This window comes from Carlito syrichta, unplaced genomic scaffold (genome assembly GCF_000164805.1).
Source record: "Carlito syrichta isolate Samal-C Ts95f unplaced genomic scaffold, Tarsius_syrichta-2.0.1 Scaffold288315, whole genome shotgun sequence".
Classification (NCBI taxonomy): domain Eukaryota; kingdom Metazoa; phylum Chordata; class Mammalia; order Primates; family Tarsiidae; genus Carlito; species Carlito syrichta.
This window is the reverse complement of record NW_007232411.1, coordinates 206,209-212,188: the sequence shown is the minus strand read 5'-3', so window position 1 is coordinate 212,188 and position 5,980 is coordinate 206,209. Positions and strand designations below refer to the sequence as shown.

The following is a 5,980-nucleotide window of genomic DNA, read 5'->3' as shown; positions in this document are numbered from 1 at the left end:
CTCAAAAAAAAAAAAAAGCTGGGCTCGGTGGCTCAGCCTGTAATCCCGCGCCTTTGGGAGGCTGAGGTGAGTGGATTGCCTGAGCCCGTGGGTTCGAGACCCGCCTGGGCAGCAAGACCTCATCTCTACAATAAAAAAAATCAGCCAGGCTTGGTAGCTCATGACTGTAATTCCGGTTACTTGGAAGACTGAGGCGGAAGGATCGCCGGAGCCCAGCGGGTCGAGGCTGAGGTGGCCGGGAGCAGCCACTGCACTCCAGTCTGGGCGACAGAGTGAGACTCCAACTCAAAAAAAAAAAAGAAAATGAATATATGAACAACAGGGGGCTTTGGCCGGGTGCGGTGGCTCACACCTGTAATAGCACATTGTGAGGCAGAGGTGAGAGGACTGCCTGAATCTAGGGGTTTGAGACCAGAGTGGGCAACTTGGTCGGACCTCATCTCTACAATAAATCAAAACATTCTCTTAAGCTGGGCTCGGTGGTTCAACCTGCAATCCCACGCTTTTTGGGAGGCTGAGATGAGTGGATTGCCTGAGCTCGCAGGTTTGAGACCTGCCTGGGCAACTTGGCGAGACCTCATCTCTACAATAAATCAAAAAAATTAGCCGGGTGTGGTAGCGCGCGCCTGTAGTTCCAGCTATTTGGAAGGCTGAGGCGGAAGGATTGCCAGAGACCAGCAGGTCGAGGCTGTGGTGGCCGGGTGACAGAGTGAGACTTCAACTCAAAAACAAAAACCAAAAAAACATTCTCTTCACTACCCTCTCCTTCTGTGGCTTACTCTTCCCCTCTAATTCCCAGGCTTTCCCAGTTGTGGAGAGGCTTTGTTTTCTCTTTCAGTCTGCATTCTTTGCCCTCTTAGCTAATAGGAACTGTCAGATACCAAACTAGTAGCTAATTTTCCTAGCCTGAAATTAAATACCGCCTCTGCACCATGTATCTGCTAGGGATCTGACCTCAAGTGTGTCCTGAGCCCAGGCTAAAAAATTAGAGAAGAAGAAGAAGAAAAAAATTAACTTGAAAGACTGATGCAGAAGGATTGCCTGAGTCCAGCATGTTGAGGCTGCAGTGGCTGTTAGTGTGCCACTGCACTCCAGCCTGGATGACAGTGAGATTCCGACTCAAACAAATAAAAAAACAAAACAAAAATCAGGGCTTTATTTGCTAATGGGTCACTATTGACAAACTGAACTGGAGATGTACCAGGTGTGACAATTAAGTTAGCAAACTCATCATAGAAGAAGTGCTACATACCTCATTGCTGAATATCACTATGGTCACCTTGGAAGTACTTCCCTTGGGAAGCTATGCACTGATGCCAGTGCCTAGTCCACCCATCAAAGCAATTTTGGAACTCTTTTTTTCTGAAATGGCCATCAGAACTCTCATCGTATTACCTTTGATGTCTGAATGTCATCAAAATGTCTTTCAATATTTCCTTTAACTTTGGGTAAAGATAAAAGTCATTGGGACCCAGATCAGGTGGGATTATAGGTGTGAGGTTATAGGCATAAGCCACTGCACCTGGCCTGAAATAATGGTATTTTAACTGATACAGAGCTTGTTTAACTGGACGGCTTTGTGTTTCCTTATTGTAAAATGGACAGAACTCTTAGGTTGCTGAATCAGAGTTCATATGTTCAAGTAGCTAGCATAGAGCTTGGCCCATGATAGGCACCCAGCTATTAACTGTAATTATTATACGTAATTATTATACAATCCATATAGGAACGCATCACAAAACCAAGCATGGTGGCTCTTGCCTGTAGTCCCAGCTGCTCAGGAGGCTGACACAGGCTTCTGTGGCCAGAAGCCTGAGGCTGTAATGTACTACTATGGAGTCTGAATAGCCACTGGACTCTTGCCTGGGCAACCTAGATCTTGTCACCTAAAAGAATTAATATATTGGAAGGCTGAGATGGAAGGATTGCTTGAGCCCAGCAGGTCAAGGCTGCGGTGGTCATGAGTGTGCCACTACACTCCAGCCTGGATGACAATGAGACACCAACTCAAACGAAAAAAATTAATATAAAAAAACAACTGGGGTGATTTTGGCTCCCAGGTGACCTTAGGCAATGATTGAAGACATTTTTGGTTGTCACAACTGGCAGGGGGATGCTATTGCCTTCTAGTGGGTAGAAGAGGGCAAGAATGCTGCTAACAATGTACAGAACAGTCCCCCACAGCAAATAATTACCTGGCTCCATATGTCAATTGTGCTGAGATCCAGAAATCCTAAGAAGATGAAGACTCCAGAATAATGCCATGAAAGTGATGAAAGAAGGGCATTCAAATGTGGTTCCCTTCCCCCTGCAGTCACCACTCCTTAACAGACTTAGGCTCTTCCTTCAACTCGGTCATACCTCTTATTTTGTTATTGTCTTATCTTTTTCGTTATATAAAAATTTTGTTTTAAATTTATTTTATTGTATTTTTTATCTTTTTATTTTTTATTTTATTTTTTTTGAGTTGGAGTCTCACTCTCGCCCACACTGGAGTGCAGTGGCCGCTCCCGGCCACCACACCCTCGACCCACTGGGCTCCAACGATCCTTCCGCCTCAGCCTTCCAAGTAGACGGAATTACAGGCATGCGCTACCACGCCCGGCTGATTTTTTAATTTATTGTAGAGATGAGGTCTGGCCAAGTTGCCCAGCCGGGTCTCGAACCCACGGGCTCAGGCAATCCACTCACCTCAGCCTCCCAAAGGCATGGGATTACAGGCTGAGCCACCGAGCCCGGCTTGTATTTTTTTTTTTTTTGAGTTGGAGTCTCACTCTGTCACCCAGACTGGAGTGCAGCAGCCGCTCCTGGCCACCACAGCCTCGACTTGCTGGGATCCGGCAATCCTTCCACCTCAGCCTTCCAAGTAGCTGGAACTACAGGCATGCGCTACCACACCTGGCAATCGGCTTGTATTTTTTATTTTTGAGTTGGAGTCTCATGTTGTTGCCCAGGCTGGAGTGTAGCCTCAAACTGCTGGGCTCAGGCGATCCTTCCACCTGTCTTCCAAGTAGCTGGAACCACAGGTGTGTGCCACCACACCCAGCTAATTTTTATTTATTTATTGTAGAGATAAGGTCTGGCCAAATTGTCCAGGCTGGTCTCGAATGCCTGGGCCCAGGCAATCCTCTTGCCCCTGCCTCCTAAAGTGCCTGAATTACAGGTGTGAGCCATTGCACCTGGCCAAAATGTTTGTTTATTCGTTTGTTTGTTTATTTATTTATTGGGTTGGAGTCTCACTCTATCACCCAGACTAGAGGGCAGTGGCATGGTCCCAGCCATCACATTCTCGACCTGCTGGGCTCAGGTGATCCTTCCACCTCAGTCTTCCAAATAGCTGGAACTACAGGCATGTGCCACCATGCCTAATTTTTTTTTTTTTTTTTTGAGTTGGGAGTCTCACTCTGTCGCCCAGACTGGAGTGCAGTGGCCACTTCTGGCCACCGCAGCCTCGACCTGCTGGGCTCCGGTGATCCTTCCGCCTCAGCCTTCCAAGTAGCTGGACTACAGGCGCATACTACCACACCTGGCTAATTTTTTGAATTATTGTAGAGATGAGGTCTCACCAAGTTGCCCAGGCGGGTCGCAAACCTGCAGGCTCAGGCAATTTTTTCACCTCGGCCTCCCAAGGTGCTGGAATTATAGGTGTGAGCCAGCATGCCTGGCCTTTTTTTTTTTTTTTTTTTTTTTTAAACAGTAACTCCAAAGCCAACATAGTTCTTGTCAGGCACTGGGTGTCTGGAGTGAGTAGTAGCCACCTTTCTCCCATCTCTGGCCACGGGGTTCTCACCACTGCCTTCCCAGGTCCCTGCCTTCGTTCATGTTATAGGTAAAAGAGCCCCAGACAGGTTGAGTACAGCTTTACTGCATCTGACAGGCTCCTGGCAGGCCTGGGCCTTCCTCCTTCCATTCTCTTCTATCTCCAGGGTTGTCAATGGCTGTCCAGATCAGTAAGCCTTAGCAAGAACTGCCAGTAGCCCAGATCTGGCTGAGCTGATTTCAGACTCAGACCTTAGAGGAGGGTCTCCTCTCTCCTTCCCTTAATGCATGAGTGGGCAGACACTCCAGAGTTGAAGCACTGAAACCACTCTGAGTGTTGTGAATATGACTGGAAGAGACACAGCAGGGTCACCGGCTCCTCTGGGGTTGCCATAGCAACACCAGTCCATCCATCTGGCGTTCCCAGCTTGGGTCCCAGAGGGTTTTTCCCTTCTAGCAGCAGCACCATCTAACCCTGCCAGGGAGGGGGAGAGAATGCGAACATTCATGATCCCCTGCAGAGAGCTCCCCTCTATAATGAATAGCCCATCTTGGGTGAACATAAGTGAATTTACTGTCTGACTCCTGATGTTGAAGAGAAAGTTTAACCTCCAGCTCTGCCCCGTGCTTTCATTTAATCTGCAACAATTCTGTGAAGTGGACATTATTACCCTATTTTGTAGAAGGGGGAAAAAGTTGTCAGGTATTTTGCTCAAAGACAGTGTCCGAATTTTTTTTTTTTTTTTTGAGTCGGAGTCTCACTCTGTCGCCCAGGCTGGAGTGCAGTGGCAAGATCATGGCCACTGCAGCCTCGACCTGCTGGGCTCCGCCATCCTTCCACCTCAGCCTTCCAAGTGGCCAGAATTACAGGAGCGCGCTATCACTCCCGGTTCATTTTTTGATTTATTGTAGAGATGAAGGCTCACAAAGTTGCCCAGGCTGTTCTCGAACCCATGAGCTTAGGCAATCCTCTCACCACGGCCTCCCAAAGTGCTGGGATTATAGGCCTGAGCCACAGCATCCGGCCTCAGTGTCAGAATTTGAACCCAGTCGGTCTGACTCCAAATACCATCCTTTATTCACTAAGCCCACTGCTTATCAACTGAAAACTGCCCAAGTCTCTGCCATCGCATGGGGTCAGGAAAGAGCTGTCGGTGTAGTGTGCGTGTAAAACGGTTGCGGGAAGTCGGCGAGGCACTTGAGCACTTATATTTGGTTTCCTGGATGGGCGTGGGGAGGATGCGAGGTAGGGCCCGAATGGGCAGAGTCCTAGAGTCCGGAACTTTTCCAGGGTGTTGGGACCCTCCGGAAGTCCCCTCTGCCTACAGAGAACAACAGACCAGGAGTTTCTATCTACCCCTTCAGGAAGGGGAAGTGCAGGTGATTTTGGAGGGTAGTTAAGCAGTAAAACCAACCCAGACACCAAAGTCTTTGCGGCAGTTGCGAAAATGGAAGTACTCGTAAACTCGGCAGTAGACGAGACCAACGGAATGGGGATGCTATCCTGAGATTATGCTTACAAAAACGTATGCCAGAGTATCCACACTCACTCGCGAAACTAGCCAGAGCTGTTGCTTTAAGAAGAGCGAATTCTCAGTGTCACGTGATCCTAGTGCCCCAGGTCTTTACAACCCGTTCACACTGGCCAATCACGTGGTGGGAAGCCTCCTGAACGGCGAGAACTCCATAACACTCCTGCCGATTGGCTGTGCTCGTGGAGGGCGGGACTGGGCGCCCGGAGAGAGAATGGTGTGAGCGGGTGAGAGGGAGCTGCCGTCACCGCCACAGTCGCCTCGGTATTTGCCTTCGCCACGCCGGAGCCTCAGGTGAGCAGCCCCTACCTGGGCCCAAGAACTCCCCGTCCTGCGGCGGGCCGCTCACTCACCAGCCTTGGAGCCCGCTCCGCGCGGGCCCGCCCCCTTCGCTGACCACGTGATCCAAGTTCTGTGACCCCTGACCTCCTTCACCCATCTCCACCCCCTTTGGATCCAGGTTGAGCGAGGCTGGGTGGGAGGATGCGCATCACCGAGGCCTGTAGAGGTCAGTTCCCACGCCTCACCTGTGTGACTACTGGCTGAGGATGCGGAGGAGACTGAGGAGCGGGAGATCTTGGTCACGGTCCGGACTTTATGGCGTCTTTTTTTTTTTTGAGTTGGAGTCTCACTTTGTCTCCCAGACTGGAGTACAGTGGCCGCCCCCGGCCACCGCAGCCTCGACCTGC

General features: G+C 49.8%; 1 protein-coding gene across 1 annotated transcript in view; it reads left to right on the top strand.

Moving 5' to 3' along the window:
* Nucleotides 1-5,745: 5,745 nt before the first annotated feature.
* TAF6L (TATA-box binding protein associated factor 6 like) overlaps nt 5,746-5,980 on the top strand; it is a 15,833-nt gene continuing 15,598 nt past the window's right edge. The window contains 1 exon segment of the mRNA XM_021710223.1: nt 5,746-5,799. The gene's annotated coding sequence lies outside the window, so the exon portion shown is untranslated.